The 21,203-nt window shown below is 43.0% G+C and overlaps 1 long non-coding RNA gene across 1 annotated transcript in view; it reads right to left on the bottom strand.

The window, feature by feature from the left end:
* LOC134521476 (uncharacterized) overlaps window positions 1-16,862 on the bottom strand; it is a 44,070-nt gene extending 27,208 nt beyond the window's left edge. The window contains exon 1 of the long non-coding RNA XR_010072773.1: window positions 16,605-16,862. This is a non-coding gene — a long non-coding RNA (uncharacterized LOC134521476). The remainder of the gene's footprint in view (window positions 1-16,604) is intronic.
* Between the last annotated feature and the right edge of the window lie 4,341 nt (window positions 16,863-21,203).

The following is a 21,203-nucleotide window of genomic DNA, read 5'->3' as shown; positions in this document are numbered from 1 at the left end:
ACCAGAGGAAATGGTATGAAGTTGCGGCAAGGGAGATTTAGATTAGATATTAGGAAGAATTAATTTACTGAAAGAGTGGTCAGGCACTGGAACAGCCTGCCCAGGGAGGTGGTGGAGTCACCATCCCTGGAGGCATTTAAGAAACATGTAGACATGGCTCTTCAGGGCATGCTCTAGTGCCCAAGATTGTTTGTGGTGGGTTGTGGGTGTGGAGTTTAGTAGGTGGGTGTTGGTTTTTTTTTTTTTTATGTGGTTGGACTCGATCTCAGAGGTCCCTTCCAACCACTAAGATTCTGTGATTCTGTGTGATTCTGTGAATCCTTTGCCTGTTTGAATGCAATGATGCTGATAATACCACAGTAACACCTCAAAGTCCCAGCTGAGAAGCAAAGCTGACATGTTAAATACCATAAAGATACACAATAAACAAGACTGACTGGATGCCAAAGTGCTTGCTGCTCTCAAGGAAGAGGGGACAGACTAGAAGAAGCCACCTCTTTCTTTCCACACAGGGACCAACGGTTGGGGAAGCAAAGGACCAAACCCGCTCTGTGCCCTTCAGGCAGGGCTTTGCTCTCAACTTCAGCACAAGCTGGAGCAAGGTTCAAGATGGGAATCTGAACATGAGGGAGAAGTAAAAGCTGCTCTCTGGGGCTTCAGTCTGCAAATCGGGGGGTGTGCCACATCTCTCAGATGTTAGGCATGACTACCTTCACATGCTGCTATCACTGGATGCTCTTTTGGCCTGTATCAGTTACCTTGGGATGCCCTTTGTTACCTTGCATGCCCACAGGCCATTGTATGGATAATAAGAGGCAGTGAAATTGTTTCCACACTCTTTATTAGAGAGAGACTTCCTCTGCATTCATCTGCACTTTATATCCAATGGCTCTCTGCCACAGATTTGTGATAAGCGTAGCAGCAGGTCTTCCTCACAGTTTAGTTTCTTTAATGTGAAATAGGGATCCAACAGTCCACTTCCATTCCAAATCCAGCCAGAACGTTTTTCTTTCAAAAGCAGTAAAGCAATTTTAAGATATTTCCTTGGGGCAGTGGAAATATGAAATACAGCAGACTCTCCAACTTTAAAACAGACTTTTTTTTTTTTTTACTGTGAGTGGTGTGACATATACCAACCACCATTATAGACTAATAAATGGGAAACTCAATTTTCTGTCACAATGAAGATGACCAATAAAATTTTAAACATGGACAACACCCATACGATTCTATAAAACCTGAGCGGATTCATAAAGCTCCCTTTAAAAGCACACAGACCCTCATAGAGAACGTTCTATAGGGGTATAAATTATCCAGCTTTACCATAGAAGGGATATGCAGCACATCATGACACGCTCTTCAACGTTGCCTGAACTACCCCTCTTAAAAGGTTAGGGATTGCTCTTCAGTACCATTGGGTTGTTCGGCAATAGCAACCTGCCTAGCAACACAAAATCTTCAGAGCAGAATGCAACGCACCAAGAGAATACGAATAGTTAATTAAATTAAATATTACTCCATATTATGCAGAAGCCTGTAGGACTCAGCTGAAATCATGATCCTCTCTGAAAAGAGAGAGACGATCCCTGCCCTGCAGTCTCAGTAGAGAAGACAGATGAAGATGGGGGGGGGTGGGGGGAAACCACTGCTTAGAGGCAGAGGCAATATGGCAACTGCTTGCAAATGCCATGAGTCCTGTGCATCCTTTCTGAGATTCCTTTCTTGAGAGTGAATGGGTGCAAGTCTTAGGAGCAGATTAGCTAGAGAAAGAGACCAGGGAAAAGGATGGGCAGAGGGATGGTGAGGCAGGACAGAGGCATGGGCATACCCACAGGCAGAAACAGGCTAAATATGTTTGCCACTTGCTTGCCTGCAGTGAGAAAGAATCACACCATACAAAGTCCACTAGAAACTACCCCGGCACTCAAAATAAAAAAAAAAAAAAAGGGAAGTGTTGCTATTGGCTGGTACAGCTATAAGAGGATGCTGGGAACCAAACATTGGGTGGCAAAACAGCAAATCAACTCTCCAAAGCTTTGAAGTGTCATGAAAACTAAAGCAAATATTCAGGAAGAATATGAATCCTTTGCCTTGACAGAGGAGGAAAGGTGGATGGTTCCACGGCCATATACAAGGTGCTGTCATTTCACAGCAGGCAGGAGGACACAGAGAGCCCAAGGGAGCACCCCAACAGTTCGGGTGGGCAGTGGGGTACAGTTGCATGTCAGATGCTCACCCTGGAGCACTCTCAGCAGTGTGAGCAGCAGCTCCTGAGCCCTATTGAAAGGTCTGTCTTGATTGTACCTAGGTATCAGGCCAGCTTTATTGCCAGCATACTTAAAGAAAAAGAGCCAAAATGCTTTCAAGCCCTGATAAGAGAGGTTTCTGTGAGGCATGCCAAGGAGGCAGAAAAAAAATAAAAAATACTGTTTTGCTTCTGTCTGGAAATGTGGAAACACTGTCCAAACCAGGGAAGAAAGGCCTCTGGGAGTATTTGAATTAGAACCCAAGGACCCGATTAAGGAAAACACTTTAACATGCTCAAAAAGCTTTGCTGCATTAAGGCCCAAATCAAGCAAGGTACAGATGTAAGGTAATTAGAGAAAGAGGATTAAAAGGTCAGATTCTTTCTTCATTTAGGAAAAAGGATGCACTGAGTTTACCATTTTGCAGGGCGCACAGAAGATAGAGTCCACCAGCCTGGGCAACCCAAGGATTTCTCTTCCCAATTTTCCCTCTCCCTGTTGTGTGGGGCTATCGGGGCTCTCCCACGCCAGATGCTTGGAGGTTGACACCAGATTATGAGACATGTTTGCCTCACAGCAACTGCAGCATTTAGTCCAGCGTAAATACTAGAGTATTATGCCATGGTTATACTCTAAGCACCAGAAAACAAAAGTGCTCTTTTTTTAAACCCATGGGCCACTGCAGTTGGAATGAAAGGAAATAAAACTACAACAAGCAGGAAAGTTACTTCACGTAACAAAAGCAAGACCACAGTTTAGGTTAGTCCATTCTCAAACTTGTGCTCTTTCTAATAGGTAACACAACAGTTCTCTCCTGGTGGTAAAAAGAATTTGATAGAAAAGAAATCAGTACTTTGGCCATTTTTAGAGCTACTTTTAGATTGATTTTTTTTTTTGAGGATTGGACATATTAAAGAAGTGTCTTCCTAAAAGCCTACAAGACTACAGGTTCCCCTACAGGACTACTGTTCCCCTTTAACACCAGTCATAGAATCATTTAGGTTGGAAAAGACCCTTGGGATCATCGAGTCCAACCATCATCTCCACTCTACAAAGTTCTCCCTTACACCATATCCCTTAACACCACATCTAAACGAGTCTTAAACACATCCAGGGATGGTGACTTCACCACCTCCCTGGGCAGCCTATTCCAGTGTCTGACCACTCTTTCTGTGAAGAATTTTTTCCTAATGTCCAGCCTAAGCCTACCCTGTTGCAGCTGGAACCCATTCCCTCTTGTTCTATCGCTAATTACCTGTGAGAAGAGACCAGCACCAACCTCTCTACAGTGTCCTTTCAAGTAGCTGTAGAGAGTGATGAGGTCTCCCCTCAGCCTCCTCTTCCTCAAACTAAACAGTCCCAGCTCCTTCAATCACTCCTCATAAGATTTATTCTCCAGGCCCTTCACCAGCTTCGTTGCCCTCCTCTGCACTCGCTCCAGCACCTCGATATCTCTCTGGTATTGAGGTGCCCAGAACTGGACACAAGACTCAAGGGGTGTCCTCACCAGTGCTGAGTACAGGGGGACAATCACCTCCCTCCTTCTGCTGGTCACACTATTTCTAATACAAGCCAGGATGGCATTGGCTTTCTTGGCCACCTGGGCACACTGCTGGCTCATGTTCAGCCACTTCTCAATTGGAACCGCCAGGTCCTTTTCTGCCAGGCAGCTCTCCAGCCACACTGCCCCAAGCCTGTAGCGATGCACGGGGTTGTTGTGGCCCAAGTGCAGGACCCGGGCAGTCAGGGCAGTCCTTGCTGAGAGCGCCAGCGTTGCAAGCTGCCAGCTCCGCATCTGCCTACGTCCTCCAGCCTCAATGGTGTGCTACAGGCCACGGGGACTAGGCGAACAGCAGTGGCACGGGCAACCTCCACACAGCAGCATGGCTAGCATTATAGCTCTGTCTGTAGCGAGGTGGTCAGCATTCTTCTGCATTACGGAACAGAACTGGCATTAATGGTGCTTGAAGGACTCACATTAAGGGTCAGTCTGGTTCTCAGGAGAGCAAAAGGCAGGGAGAGGCAGCATCGAAGAGGTATTCAGCCAAGCCTTGGTATGACTCAGGAGGCACTTTCCATTTTTCTCTGCTGACACGACTGAAGCGCTGCTATCTGCATAGTCAGTACCTTACTTTAACTCAGATTGACTCAGATGCAATTCTTGCAATAACAGAGCAAGACTGCATCATTGACAGGATGCTGATTCATTTGAAGTGGCAAATGATGGACTGGAGAATAACGAAATCTGGGAAGATCTGAAATTCTTATCTTCCATGCATTAAGCAATCAAGACCCATAACTCCTTAATTCTACCCCTACCTACTCTTTTCCTTCACTGTCATCTTTTCTTGTCAGAAAAGATAAAGCAGATCTGAATCCAGGGATTTATGCTTTAAGTCACTATTGAAATGTTCATGTTCACTTATGTTACATCGCTAGGCATTGGATTTTCCACAATAGGCCTGGTATTGCATAAAACTAGAAATTAATGATGGAAAAACATTCAAGAACACATGCAAGAGGATAGCACTTGCATCAGAAATAGATTTACAAGAGGAAGGCTTAATCAGAGAAGCAGAGTAGGACACAACAAGCATATCCAGAAGACACACACCTCCAAATATGCAAGGCTGAATGTGGTTTCCTGAACCCACATCTCCTTGGAAGGTGCACACCTTGCTAGCCACAGGTGTGAGGTGTCAGGAAGATGCTGAAGTTGCTCAACTTAAGTACTCCCCTGGAACTAATACATGTCATTACTGAGGCAGATTATGGTTACAAATCCAGCTCTGTCACTACCAAAGGGATGCCAGCACCCAGGTCATTCAAACCAACACAACAGTCACATATAGGATGCAGCAAGTAGTCAGAAGCAGTAGCAATCATTGATAAAAGATTCTGATTGAAGAAAGATAAGGAAAAGGCCTTTTTGTAGGTATCTGTAAATCATTAGAAGAAAAAGAAAATAAAACACTAAACAAAGTTTGCTGATAATTTACAAACTGAAGATTAAATATTTGCTTTATCTATGGCTGTGACACTGGAGTACCATAAAGAAAATCCTGCTGATAAGTCCAAATATGCCTTCTAAATAGAATAAAAAATAAAAATGCAAGGCTGATATAAAGTATTTGCAAGCCAAAAAAAAAAAGATGCCGAACCCCCAAATTAGAAACAAAATAGGCCCCCAGGAATCCCCTCCTGAGAAGCTTTATTGGTTATAGCTCTCATGAAGTCCTTACAATTACCCACTGTACATATGAATGCAAATAGGTCCCGAGGGTGCATTAACAAAGGACATCATACCAGCCCAAGTGATGCCATTGCCTTACACAGGGCAGATGACGTTTGCGTGCCGTTCCAACTGCCTTCCTTCGGAAGGCTGTTATTGTATGAAAAGAAGAATTCTCAGCATGGGCTTCACAAGTCAGTGTCGAGGAGCTGTGTCTTTCCTTTACTGCTCAGGACAAAGTACTCTTGGTAAAGCACAGCTGAAACGGGAGGAAGTTTCAATCAAAGCATGGGAAAGAAGAGCTTTGCTGTGCAAGAGGCTGGGACACGTTGAATAGAAAAGGCAGGGGGAATAACGAACAGCTAAACCATCAGAAACAAGAGGATGAATTCAGCTCCTGCAGACAGTGTTTCACCAGTGAGATAAGGCAAAATGATTGGGTTTTATTTTAACTTGCTTGGTTTCCAACCAGAGAACTATAAATCTAAAGCCCTGGCCAACAAGAAATAAGTTGGTGTTTCCTAGTTTATTGAGCCTCTCACTAAAAAAAATTTTAAAAAATGACAACACCAGGAGAGCCCCAGGCACTTGACCAGAACTCCTCATGACAATGCATACAGTGTTCAGCACAGAGGGCGAGTTGCCAAGGAAGGTTATCAAAACCAACGGATAAAGACAATTTTAAAGACACATCTGGACACTGTTATGACAAGAGCAGTTTGCAGCACGTAGGGATAAAGTTTTAATGAAATATTTTTAACAAGAGAAACTTGCTACGCCCAGTCAGTAGAGAAAAGGCCACAATTCCTTATCTTTGCAAGTAATAGATCACTGAAGCCAAAAGCTCCCCCTCTAGGACAGGCTGGAGCAAAGAGGCACTGGCAGAGAATCAAGCAGTGACCGCCTGCTGCTGTTGCAAGCGCACCCTTTTGGCATCAGGGGGAGTAAAATATTTTTTCCCTTTATTATAGAGGTATTTATTCACCCCAAGGGGTCTGTTTCTCTCAGACAAGATGTTATCACCAACAGAGCGGGCAGGAGAGAGACCGAGTACCAGGCCCTCTACATTTCCATTCTGACACCAACTCACACGCCAAGGGAAGCAGACTAAGTGGAAAGAGGAAGAAAGATCTTATCAAAAACGCAAGATGGAGGAAACTACTGAACAACAACAAAATATCAAAGTGCAACAGCTCTTCCCAACCTCAAGCAGTGTCCAGAAGCCCCAAACCATTTGATCTGGCAGTCAGAAGCAAAGCTATCCCCAGAGCGCTCATGGAAATACGAAAACATCTGGTTTTATCCAAATGTGAGAGGAGATGCATCCTGAAGTTACAGTACCTAATGCATTCAGAGTGCTCAAGTGCTATGGGCCAGCTCTTCCACTGCCTTTGTCCAACCTAAGCAGCTTCCACAGGCAAGGTCTGGACCAAGACCAGTGCTCAGAGCACAGATGCTGTGACCCAGGTCTGAATTTCACAGGCGCTTGGTGGGAAGGGGAGGGCAAGGTGGAGAGAAGCCCCCACAGCCCGCCCAGACCCTTCAGGAGGGTGCATAAAGGGTTGCAGCTTTTCCCAAGGGGTCTTGTACTGCTTATGGGGTGCCTCTGGCAAATTTTGCAGAACAAACTCGTCTCTCTTCTAGATCTTCCCACAAGTACCCACTGCTTAAGGTTTTGGGCATGTTGAAGATGGCCTTGAATCTATCAAGCAGCTTGAGCCCCTCACCTGCACTTTTTTTTTGATAAACGAGCACTTGGGAAATCATTGTTGTTGGCTGAATACCATTATAAATCACGTATTACCATTTTTCACAGAGAACCGTTATAAATCAAACCCCTCTTTGAGAGGCAAAGAGCAGAGCAGTACTCCAAACCACACAAAAAGACCGTCGATCCCAATATACCTATGAACTTCAGAAGAAAATTTATGTTCACCAGGAACATTTTTCACTCAGGACAGTGAGAAATCCATATGCCCTTTCCGTGCATGTCCTGGGGAACGGGATGTGCGAGTACAGCAGCCGGACTATTCTTTGGGGGAAATTCTAGAGGGCATTTCTCATTAAAGAGACGTTCCTGTAAATAAAGGCAACTACTGTATATCATCTCCCACCCAAGGCAGACGCTTTAACGCAAGCCCAAGAGGCAGGACTGCTCAGGCTCAGAATGCAAGTTAAGTCCTGGGAAGGGATCTGGAAAATGCCACTGCTGACAGCAGAGTGGAGCCAGGGGAGGCGGAGGAGGCTGATTTTAAATCACAGAAACAGCAGACTACACGTAGACTACATCATGCTGTGGCAGAAGAAAGCGAGGGGCACTGGTGTTCAGTCTTCGTCATTGTTAAACACTGGTTTACCTCTCAAATGTGTGCCTGCCCTGAGCAGAGCTAAGCTCAACTTCTACCGTCAGCTGCACGCACAGAAGTTTGGAGTCACTTACAGGGCTCACAGAGTCCTACTTATTGCACATTTATTCAACGTAACGAACCTTTCCCTCCGCTTCAGGGCACCATTCCCCTTTCACAGACAGATCTCCTAGCTGTAAGGTGACCTCAGTAGGCTCAGCTGGAGTTAGCTGGTCTTAAAAGGAGAACGTTATCTTATTAAAATCACCAGAAGTTTATCCCTGTGGCTTTCAATAATCAGGCCTTTAGGCCCTAATGCTACCCTTCTTAATCCTGTTGAGCAGCATTCTTCCTTTGCAATTGAAATCTTTCTTCCACACAGAAGTAGCAGAGCCAGAGACGAATCCCCTCCACCTTCAGCCACCTAAATGCAAGGCATTTAGTGTAAAATGGCAGCCTGTGCTCCTGCTCCAGTCAGGCAGAGAGAGAGAAATCTTACATACATGGCTTTATAAAAGACAATGAATCCTGATATGGAAACACCTCTTTCTTGCCATTGCTTACAGAAGATGCTAGCAGCTTATCCTTGCAGTACTATAACACATAGAACACCCAAAAGCTATTTCCACATCTGCCAAAGTTCAGCGCACACTCAGTTGCTTTGTTAATCTAAAGCCCTAAAAACAAAAGTGTAAATCACTTCACCAGCACAACCCCCCTAAAGGCCAAGTGACTCCAGTTTATTCCAGAAGAACAGTTTGTACAAATCTAATTAGATAATTTACAACTTTTACAGCAAAGCCCTGAGTCATCTGTAAAACAAATTCAGATCACTGTCATCAAGAGAGTTACAAAAGTTTTTGAATAAAGAGAACGTGATCACAGTATTGGGGAACAAATTTCTCATTTGACTTACAAACCAGACCCTTTTTAGTGAATTCCCATAAGGTGACCAGTAGAATCAGTTTGACCTCAAAAATTGAGCTTTGCCATGCAGATGTAAGTTAATTAAAAAGAGTCAACCAAAGCAGCGCAGAGAACAGGCACCCCCAAAGCATTAGCAACAGTATAAAAACCACATGCTGCCAAGCAAAAATATGATATATGAGTGACACAAAAGCAATGCATACAAAAAGAGAAAGCCTGGAGAATTCTGATACATTTCAAGCTGAGACTGCTCCACGCATGTCAGAAGGTCTGTACAGAGAAAGATGGTCATTGCAAAGCAAGGCACTCCAGTTTCCCAGTACTTCCTCCCTAGCAACTCCATAGACAGCATTACTCAACGCTTTGCATTATGTGGTTCACACAAGAGCCTAGAAAATACTATTCTAATACGAGCTAGCTTTCTGTCTGCAGCTGGGGCAGGAAGGGAGGAAACTTTACTCTTAGATGCTCTGGTTGCCCAGAGATTTAATAGCTTCCATTTGCAACATGATGACTGCTTAAGTTAAAAAAAGAATGAGCGGGGAAAAAAAAAAAAAAAAAAGAGAATTTGAGTAGTACCCCAGGTTTCAGATTGGAGGTTTAAATACATGGTTACTGTGGGTGTTCCCTTTCCTAAGAGGGGATTTGCATAGCGGAAATTTGGCATGTCTACAAAAGGTTTGCTTCTCTAAGAACACAGGGTTACTAGAGCAGCCGGTGGTGTGCCCCACAGCAGTTAGGGCATTCCTCTGGAGCAGGGAGTTCGGCTCAGCCTAGCTTCTGCCTGGCCAACCTAGGTCCAAAGACAAGGCATGAAGTTGTGCCCTACAAGCCCTGGTTCTAGGTAAGCTGTTGGGCTTTGTCTCCCTGCTTAGCTCCAGACTCTCAGCTACATTGTCTTCAGCATCTGAACCAGCAACTTTTTTTCCACTGATTGCTATTTATGTTGTCATACTTCGGTCATTCCTCTAAAATTAAGCATGCACTATTTATTTTCTGCAGTACCTACAGCATTACTTAGGAGTTATTACAAGTAGCAGAGAAAAAAATATGCCCAAGATAACCTACGTAGAAAGCTTGGGTATGTCCTTCTGTTTATTCACTCTCCCTAGGAACTAACTCAAAATAAAACTGCAGTGAAGCAAATTTAAAATGCCTAACACATGAGTAAATTTAGATAATGCACTGCCATCAAGTATTTGGGGAAGTGTTGGGTTTTTTGAGGGTTTGTGTTTTTAAGTTTAAAATGACATCAAGCATGGATTAACACTAAAGTATTTCCAAAATAACAATATGAGACAAAGTCTAACTGAAACACACTAGGAATAAACGCTTAGTTTTTGTTTTATTGCTCAACATGGCAACTTCTGTCACAGTTGCCCACAGGTGATCCTTACCAGCACCCATCCATAACCTCAAATATTAAGGTATCAAAACTCAGACTCAGTTCTTCCCCTAGTTTGGATCCCATCTATGGGCTCCAGATGTCAGCACCGCCCCCTTTCCAAGGCATGCATCCCAACCACCCGCCATCAGCCCCATCGGGCTGGAAACCCCTCTCCCTCAAGTGGGCATCCACACTACTCTGTGAGACAAATCTGGACATTAGCTTCTGCTTAATGCTATGTGTAAGTCAACATTTCTTTTGTATTTCTATGGACTCACAGTTGTTTTGGTTCCCTTTACAGTCAGGAATCAAAGTTCTTAGATGCAGTCTCGTTTATTAGGATTCTTGTGGATGGTTCTGCAATAAATACATATTCCTATAGGTACTCAGCTGTTAGGGTGGCATTACATCGGAGTAACCCCAGCCTGCTCATGATCTAACCAGCCTTCCACAACGAGAAGCAAGGTTTTAACAAATGAAAAGGAAGAAGAGACCATGTCTCTTCTTGTCAAAGGCACTAAGAATAGGCAGACATTAAAAATAAACCCATAACACAACGATCTCTAGCAGAAATATTTCTTTCTCCCGCCAAGGTAGTGGATGCATATTCTGACAGCAAGCAAATCATATTCTCAGAACTGCTAAATACAAGGGGAAGGGAAGTGCAGTTAAGCGTGCAATTACCAACTTCTGTTGATCTTACAGCACCCACCCAGTCAAGCTAAAACATAAGCACACATGCCTGTTACAGAACAATAACCAGCCCGGGCTGGGTACAATGACAGGGTGTTTCCTAAGAGCACAGTTCACCTCAGGATAGAGTGTTCAACCCAGCTCTACTTTGTGCTTAAGCCTTTTGAGACAGACAAGGGAAAATTTCATCTCAGAAGAACAGAGACTCTCTTTGGTCTTAATAGCAGGCTACACAGAGATAAGCACATCCTGTAGATATCCCACATTGACTTAGTGCAATATCACAGTAAGGACCCCCAGTCCGTCCCAGCTGGGAAGATTTTAGAGTTGTGTACTCTCAGATGGTTCACGAATACCCTGTCCTGATTTTTTTTTTTTTTTTTTTTGAGATCAGTGGAAAAGGCTAGACTTGTTCACGGCTGCTTTTCCTACTCTGCCACAGTGCTCTGCCCATGTTTCATGCCCTCAGTGTATTTAGCCAAAGCCATTCAGATGCCCTTCTGTTCAACAGATAGAACAAGTTTTATATCTGACTTCAATGATTACTACCTTGCCTTCCAGGCACGTCACGTCATCTGCGTACATCAGGGAGCAGAGGGCATATTTGGTACCTAATCCACACTTGCAGAAAGAAGCATTGCAAATACCTTTCACTCATTGCAAAAATTTAGCAGGTAGTAGCTAATTTAATACACAGCATAGTAACTGCTTAGAAACAGTTCCCCAGCCTCACCTCTTCCAGTGCTAGGAGCACTACAAATAAATGGAAGTCCTGCTCCTGACAGAGCTGGAACAGGAGGTACGGGTCAATAAACCTCAGTCAGGGATTTCATATAAGATAATAGGCATAAACCAACACAGCTTTGGCTGATAAGACCTTGATACAAGGTCATACAGCAGAAAAAGTGTGAAAGATTCTAATCACAGCAGAGGAGATAGATTTATTTCAGTGGGATCTTGTGAAAACGTGGTCATGAACAAAGGACATTGGCTTGGCCAAGTTGTTAGAATGAGCATCCACAACAAAATAATTGAGATTTTACTTCAAAACTGCTGTTTTGAAGCAAATATAGCAAGAAGTTCACACTTTTGAGTGAGAACCAGATGAACGAGAAATAAAATATTTGTGTTGAAAGCTTTGAGTGCAATATTGCAACAGAAATAAAAATATTTAAATTTTATATCACAAACATACAGTTCTGGGGATGAAAGGGGGGGGAAGAAGCTAATTTTCAAAGAACACCACAACCGATGACTGAACTCTCCATTGCAGAGAGTCATAAAACTCCAACATGCACAAGTGCCCAGCCATGCTCATTTCTATTTGTCAAATGTAAGTCTGGATTTAAATGTAGTTCTCAAGTTTCTGCCAAGGTGTATACAAAAACCTGAACCTCAAATGTAATGAAAGAAGGTTGAAAGAAGAGATCTGGCAACAGCCTTTCAGGTTTTCCTCAAGTAGTGCTTTAATTACGGAGGAAAGTGGACCTGGACATCTGTCAGCACTTTAATATACTGTCTTCAAGTGTGACCACATTGTTTAACTCCTTCAAATTGAATTGAAATGTTTATTTTGTAACACGCCTCAAAAGATTTAAACAGAATTGTTTTTTCTGGGCATAGATATCAAGGAACAGATTAATTGGGAATAAACTCTAATCCAAAACAACTCAAGATCAATCCCCTCTTGATATTTTTGTCTTCTTCTAAACAGAGAAATCAAGATCTTCCTTTAACAGCTCTTATCTCTTCCTAAGTGCCTTTCTCCCTTCTGTCCCTACAGCCCTTTCCCAGATTCAACTATTTAGAAACCTGCCCTTTTTAAGCACTCAGAAGTTAGTATCTTACAGATATTTGGAACAAATGTAGTAGAACATCTCTACTTGAGCTTAATGCTGCATATGCTAAACTGCCTTGCACAAGACAAGCTCTTAAATTACACAGAGAGGCCCAATGACTCCATGGACATTAGGAGAAAGCCTTCCAAAGCCTTCACTCTCTGAGTGCAGGAGAAAATTATGCGTGTGTGGAAGACTGGGAGGGGAGAAAATAGAGACTGTAGCTAATACCATTCCATTTCCCATACTCAAACACAACAATGATTACTGTAACCTGGAAAACAAGCAACTGCAATTAAATTTCACTAAACTCATTACTTAGAGAAGAGCTTGGATGAGCAGCAGAACTATTCCTCTTGGCTAGATGTTTCATATTGCAGTGGTGTCATCTTGAGCCAGCATCTGCTTTTGGAGTCTTGACTGAGACCTGCATGGTTCTCTAATGAATCTTATCGAGGCTCTCTTCTCCTGAATTATATGCCCTCCTGAAGACCTTTCCATGAGACTTTGGTGCCCACCCTCTTAAAGTATCCTCCTATTCTTCATCTCTCCAGGCTTCATGACTGGCAAGTCTTCAGTCCTATACATGTCCTTCCCACATCCTATTGAACTGGTCAGCCACCCTATGTCTGAGGAGAGCTGAGCCTTCATTATTTCATTTTTGTTTCTTTTCTATAAAATTAATACCTTGTTCTTCTCTGCTCCATTCTTCTCTCCCTCAGGGGGGAAAAGAAAATTTGAAGGCAAATCCCCAGTGGAATTAATTTTCATCACCCTTGGCACTTCTATAATTGAGTGTTGCTCTCACTCCATTGCACTAATAAGGGGGGCGAGAGCTCTTTTGCCAGGGGATGGGTTAGGAGATCCTCAGGTTTCCTGAGATTACACTTTATTAGCAGGACTGTACAAATGAGCAATGGAGTCCCCCTTGCTCATCTAATAATTGCCAGGACATTCAAATGAGTTTCTCTTTTCCCCTTTAGCACTTGCTCCCATAGGTTTTGGATAAGCCATCCTTGCAAAGTTGGATAGTACTGAGCATCCCTGAGCCATGCAAATCACACATCCTCTCCCCACTGCTGGAAAAACAGCCCGGCATCACCCAGACCATAGCCTGGATGCAGAAGAAACAGCAATGTAACAGAGCACTTCCTTGCTTCCCAGAAGTGAACCGCTTCACACTCCACAGTTGTCCTGCTGCCTGGTCCTACACTTTCCTCCCACCACACAGGAGCTGTGATAATGAAAAATGGGGGGGAAAGCCTGTTTTCACCACCTGGCAGGCTCAAATTATACTGTTTCCATGGTTATTTCTCACCATAGTTTCTGTACGAAATAAATATTGTGTTTTCTCTTATTGACACCTCAGGGCGACACTCCAGCCAGTAATGCTCCCTCCAACATTCAATTATCAAAGTCAGTTACACAAAGCCTCACCTGTTTTTTTTCTTTGTAAAACAAATCACATGCTTGATTGGATCAACAAATCCAAGGGATGCTGCATCTCCTCATTCATCCAAGATTCAGCACTCTATTATAAACCAATAAGCAAAGTTGGAGATACATTCATGGCATTGCACTGTTGGTATCATAAAGCTCTGAACTAGGCCATCGAATGAGAGAAACTGTTGTCATGATGCTCAAAACAACTAGACACAACATTTCATTGTCATCCTGTGCTAATTTTTCCAAGCTACCAGCATTTTGTTCAGTAAATGTGCTGAAACATAGGCTGCATGAAGATTTTGCTCAGCTGTCAGAGAACCAACCTAGGACATGGGTGATTTCAGAGGAGCAGGTCAGGAGCGTGCATACTTTGTGTTTAGCGGGAGGACGCAACTGCCCTAAGGGTTTCTCCAACCCAAACTCCAGACTGTAATTACTGGTCACATCATCCAACTAGAGCACATCAACACCGGGCTGCTGCTTTGAAGAAGAGCAGGAGAGCACAACAGCGTATTCTTCTCAAATACGAGATCAGAGCAATTGAGTACAAAGTTAGCCATTTCTAACCACAACCATATTTCTTGTCATACGTTTCACTAAGCAGATTGCATTTGTAACCTGGTCAGGTTAGTCATTTTCCGGAGCAATGCAGACTGACCTCCAAGTGCCATTCTGGGTGACATGCAAAGTTGTGTGATTGATGACACTTCAGTGCAGCTTATTGTCTGAAGAGTCCTATCCGGCGCATGTGTTTCAAATATACAACATATAAGCAGTTGTACCTGACACTTGTCTTTTGTGGAACCTTTGTTCCTTAATTAACTTTACAGACTATCACTAAGTGGGGCTTTACAACGTTAGTGTCAGGGAAGAAAGCGACCCTCAGAGACAACAACTCAATGGAAAAGTCAAAAGATTTCTTCCAAGCAAAAAGAAAAGAAGTGCCCAACCTGGGATTAAAAACCCTGAGGCTCCTGCCCCCTAATGGATGATATGCATCTGTATGCGATTTGTTGGAAACATTTCATAAAGATTATAGAACATCATGTTACTTTGAGATGTATGCATTTCATTACTCATCACTGGTGTTTCAGTCTATGACAAATAGTTTTAGTTTCCACTGCACAAAGTCTATAAATATATGAGTTTTTATGACCAGAAAAAGATACCATTTGCTACATACTTGCTTCGTTCCCGAAGAAAAAAAAAAAACAAACAGTTGTCCCAATGTTCAGCACTATCACCAGCCTGATGTCTCTTGTAGCCATCAAACATGCAAACTGACTTTGGCACTACATTGCGCTGATCAGTGCTTTACTTTTAATGCACCAATACACTGCACTTGAAACATTTTTTCAAGCAGTTCAAGAGATTAACAGCTACATTAAAAGTAATCACAGGCAGCATTTTACACTGATTGATGAAATAGCAAGATCATTTTGTGTTCTTCACTTAAGTATCTGAAAGTCTCCAAAAGCATATCTTGCATCATGAAACACACTTGGAATCACTACCTTATCTGTACAAATCACTGCGAAAATGTTAATGCATCTACTCAGAGGGGAAAAAAACACAAAAAAATCCCGAGCTCAAATGTTCGCTCTGCTCTAAATAATTAAGCGTAACCAGCAGAATCGAGAGACTGGCAGTGCAGATGTTTCTCACTGTTGTTAGTGCAGCCAATGGATTGCAGATTTCCCAGCTCTCTCCTGGTTCTTCAGCTGCTTTCAGCAGCTTCACACTCACATTCCATTAATGGGGGACAGTTAATTCTGTCAACTGCGCTGCTTTGAAAAATGCTTTAAACAAAAAAACCAACTTCTAACTGAATGCCTTTCCCTGTGTGAATGTAACAACTTTTCCCTGTGACAGAAATTCTGCAGTGAGTAGCAACAAGCCTTGCTGTGCTGAAACCTGCAAACCCACACAGCAAAGCCAAAGCCTGATGTTAGTAACATTCGTATCTTTGCTGAAATCAGTAGAGTCGAACAGGAGTATACAATAAGGTGGCATTTGATTAGATACACACGCGTTTTCTTTTTTTATGTGGACAAATCCTGCTTAAGTTTGTATCAGCACAACCCAGCAACTGCAACAGCAGAAGTATGTGACTCTAGTGGCATATATGCTGAGATTTATGCATAAAGCTACCCATAACTGAACAGGCTTATCACTGTGGAGGCACAAAAATAACATACATAAGATCTACCGTATATGTAATATTACATCCCGATTTGTTTTCTGAGCAGACGTATATTCTCTATGGGATGATCCAGTCCTGCAATTTAATTCTTTTAAAAACATATGCAAGGCACATTTAGGAGGGCTTCAACTCCCCGCGCATTAATAACAATCATATCACTTTCTCAACCAGACTACAGCATGCACACAAGCTACTAAAATTTTACCATTAAATTACTTGCCCTGTGTCTAATGACTCCACCTAAAAGTCATTGCTAGAGGCTACAAGAAAATCTCCATAGTACTCACAGGCCAGGATGTACCCCAGGTTCATGGTTATTCTGCTGCAGCAATGTCAGAGCCGTTGGCTACTGTGCTCTCCTGAGATGAATCCTGTCTAGGAAAGGCAAGCCCTTGTCACCAATCCTGTTGGCTTTACTTCATTGCTCTGAAAATTAGGTTCCCTGGCTGCAAGCAACACTTATCTGTGTGGACTGTTAGGAGTAAAGAGCCTTAGGGCAAGGGTTCCCTTCTTGCAACATAGCTGGATATCTGTCTAGCAGTGTAAACCAACTTCAGGGACCAAGTAATAGCTTGTAGGAGGACCCAGAGTCTCTCAGAGCTTGCTAGAGTGACAGCAGATTTTCCTCTTCCCCAGTGGCTGGCTGTTCTGCCTCTACTTCTGTTGCAAAACACTGGCAAGGAGAGGACTAGACCAGTCCCCAGCTTCAGACCCTTCAGTGCAGCCAAGATGAATTCTACAACTTGTTTTAGATTTAAAACTGAAGAACTCCTCTAACTCTTCAGTCTCAATAACACGAAGAGGCACAGATATTTTTAGTTTAAGAAATGAGGTATTCTAAAGCTCGTGCTTAAATACAAAAGCATCAGTTCAAAGATACCAACACATTATACTATATAAACACTGAATTCCTAGATCATATCCTGTTAAGCACAACCCTGGGTAGACTTAGGTAAATTTTCTTTACCAAATTAACATGGCAAAAGTCAAAGTAGCCATTACAATGTCACTGCCACTTGTCAATCCTAAAGCAGATTAGGTAGATATAACCGTTGCATCAGCAAATCTGAGGCAGCGGGAACCTCAGCCTGGTTGGGAAAATATATTTTTTTTTTTTTTTTTTTGCTCTGGCTGAAAAAAAAGCATTATTCTGGATACCTGCCCTGCCTTGAAGAACAGCTCGTAATAGATCTAAAACCAAGGTTAGAAAGATAGAGGGGAGGGAGTTATATGGGAAAGTCACAATGAGGTGCACTTGTCTCACGGCCTAACCAGGGCCCTTCTAAGAGAGCAAGGAGACTACCAGAACAAATGCCCTGAATTATTTTACCCTGAAGTCCCCCCAGTCCCCCCAATAGATACAGGCGAATAGGAAATCCGTAACACTCTGAATCAGGGCTATACATTGTGCAATTTGCTTCCCGCTTCCATGCAACCTTAGCTGATACCTCGAGGACAGAGGACACAGGACGCTGGAAAGGAGACCCTGACTTACAGGGCCACCTCCTCACATTATCTGCCCTTTACAAGTCTTCCAGTCAATTTAATGATGAGCCTTACTGAAAGCCTCAGCAGCGAAGCCACAAATGAAACAGAGGGGGAATGAACTGACAGCAATTTTATAGTCAAGGCCACCCCTAAAAAAATGCCCACAAAAACAACAGAAGCGGTAACAAAAGAAAGAAGTTTGGGTCAATGTGCCCTTGTTGCAAGTAATCCGTGCTCCAGCATGTCCTGCAATATTGTTTAGATTCCCAGACGTGCCTGTAACCAGAAACAGCCATGAACCATCCTCCCTGAAGTCATGACATATCTCCTGATGTTCCAGAGATATCGGGTGGGACCAGAGATGGGAAAACAGAATTAATACCAAAATCCACCCCTGTAGATCATTTGTTTTCCCACAAGTATGTTAAGTACACAAAATAGGAAGCTATTCAAGAAAATGAATCCTTGTCTCTCTATGCTGAATGCAAAAAACACAAAACAAGGTTTTGCTGAAATAAGAGAGATACTGTCACTCACCCATAACTTAGTTTGATTTAAATTGTACTCATAAAAGCAGTATGCCTGATTAGTTCCAAGAACCACGTTTCAGTCCGGGGATCTTTTCTTCTATGAACTTATTGCATCTTGAGAAGTAAATATAGAATTACTCTGATGTTGGGAAATACATTTAGAAAATAGTTCTCATAATGCCCCAGTAACAATACAGGAGCTGAAACGTCAACCATTTACAACAGCTCAGAAAATAACCTTTGGCATCTGATCGGTAGAATCCACAACAGAGAAATGGCACTGGGGAAGTGTTGTTAATTACTAAAAAAGCAAGCAGAGCCCAGCCTGGACCAAGGCTATCTACTCCTCTGAGGGAAACAGTTGAAGATAACAGACTTCAAGGCAAAAAAAGCATCCACTGTAACTGAAAGAGTCAGAACTGACAGCTCCATGCTTTTCTCAATCCTCAGCTCTTTCATGAAGACGGTGCCTTGACAGAAGGCAGTCATTTCTGGCATCAGCTATGAATGAACTAGCTCATTATCAGCAATTTTATAACTTCCTGTGCTTAGGAACAAAGTGTCCCAAAAAAGAATTGCTGCGCTTGTTCTCTCTCCTTGAAACTGCTACACAGGCTTATCCAGCACAACGAAAATAGATGTTAACAGCTTTATTTTGGACAGAAACAATTCAGGTGGCAGTAGGGGCGAGAAGAGCAACAGCAGAGGTCAAAACAGTCCCTAGTCCAAGAGGGGGGACAAGGAGCACCCTTCTCACCTGCTGAGTGCCTCATCAGCAGAGCCAGAGAAGCCTCATGTTAGATCAGTCCCACCACAACCAAACTCGGGGAGCTTCAACAAAAGTAGGAAATAAAGGTAACAGCAGATACTCACACCATTTCTAAGCTCGGGTAGCATTATTTCCTGGGAGCCACTGCATTAATCATGTATAAACCAAAATATCCAAGAGAAAGCTAAGCCTGGTCTTGGGAGCAGGACATGGGGGTAGGGGACCACAGGAGATGGACATTGCTCACTGCTCAAGCACATCTCTGTAAATACAACTCAGTCTACACCGCTCCGGTTTTACTATAAGCAAGACAACAGAAATATCCAGCTATTTAATGACTTGTGAATATGCAAAGTGCAGAAGGCTTCCCATCTGAGGCAGATATTTCACCCTTGAAAGCAATAAGCCCATCTCACCTACATCCTAAAACAGCTTCATCTTTGTCATGGTATGCATCTCCCATGAAGTTCATGGAAGGAAAATTCCCTGAGCTGGACTCAGTGCAAAGGTACGGTTATTAACTTCTTTTTTATGGTCCTCACTATTGGTTCAAGGTATAAGTTATCTTTAGAAGATGTCCGTCTTAATATCGACAGGAGAGCACAGAAACAGAAGAGAGATCTCTAAGGATACTAGGCTGCAGAAGCCCCACATTAAAGCACACTATCTAAAGCCAAACCTGTCTGGTAGAGGCCAACTGGTCTCAAAATGCTCACAGCTAATCATTTTTACCAAGGCTGTTTTACAGCTAGAGGGACTGATGAACAGATGGCTGAAGTGCAATGCAGCAGACCTGCAGTCAAGCAAGACACGGTAGTTTTTGGCCCTGGTGTGATCCTCTGCACATGGAGAAAACTGTCCCTTGCTCTAGCACACTTTCATAGCGAGATGAGACTGATCTCAAAGGAACAAACAAGCCATTTTTGTCTTAAAAATCCAAATCCATGTTTTCTTCATGAAAACTAAAAAAGGCCCTCTCTCAGACCCAGCAACAGCACATATAGAGAACTCACAGAAGGCAGCCCAAAAACCAGAGGGAAGGCAGCAGAAATTACATTTGCAGAGCAGGAAGCAGGCACTTCTGGCAACGGTTCTGCTCAGCCACCAGAGCGCCTTGAGGAGGATTATGCAAGAAATAAACTCTCTGCTTAAAGTATGTAAACTGATAAAACAGCCTTGCTTTGATGCTTGCTCCGCAAGAAGCATTTCAGCCGAATCAATAACACAGCATTGTTCTTTCACTGCAGCGACACTGCAGCATCTGCAGAAGTATTTTCACATTTCAGCTGTAGTGTTTATTCCATGAAGTGCAAAGTTTGTGGTGCTTATATTCTGGAGATGCAATCTGTGACAGTACATTGCTGCAACCACTCAGACTTTGTCATGGGATGGATGATATAGGATTTAGCCTTCTGAAATGAACAACATGCCAGATTTATGTGCATATTGTATTTCTCCAGCAAGAATGCCTGACTTTTTACAGAAACCACAGAGAGATCCAGGAGGAGAAGTATTCAGGATATGACAACCACCTATTGTAGATTAGATCAGAAAGGGAAGCAGCAGCTGGGCTTAATATATGGAGAAAGAGTCAAGTTTAGTTTATGGCCTTTTCAGAGCATCCAAAAAAACAACCATCCATTTTAAAGAGTCCTAGCGCATCACTGGTAGTATTGCAATCCCAGTTTTTATATTTGGCAAAATGAAACCAACAGGGAACGCAGAGCTGTGGCTGAGTATCAAAACAGGGAGGACAGGCAAGCAGAAGACATGCTGAATTTTTGAGTGGTCTGGGTCCTGAGCAGACCTAGATCCTGTTGAAGTTCATCTCCCACTTGGCACTTCCTTCCCAAATGGAAGTCCTGTGCTGTGTCCCAGGTACATCCCAGTCCCATCAGTGGTTATTCCAGAAGCAGGGCAAACAAATATCTTTGTTGTCTTTACAACAGAGGGTTTCACTTTAAAATCAGCAGTTTTACTTAAGGGGAAAGGGATCTCAAAACCTGTATCACAGTCAGTGTCTGGATTCATTTATTCTCAAAAGTGCTGTTGCTAATTGCCACAGCATATATCCAGACAGAAAATACCTCACTTGCTTT

Source organism: Chroicocephalus ridibundus, chromosome 10 (assembly GCF_963924245.1).
Source record: "Chroicocephalus ridibundus chromosome 10, bChrRid1.1, whole genome shotgun sequence".
Taxonomy (NCBI): domain Eukaryota; kingdom Metazoa; phylum Chordata; class Aves; order Charadriiformes; family Laridae; genus Chroicocephalus; species Chroicocephalus ridibundus.
Note: the sequence above shows the minus strand (reverse complement) of the source record. Positions and strands in the feature narration are given on the sequence as shown.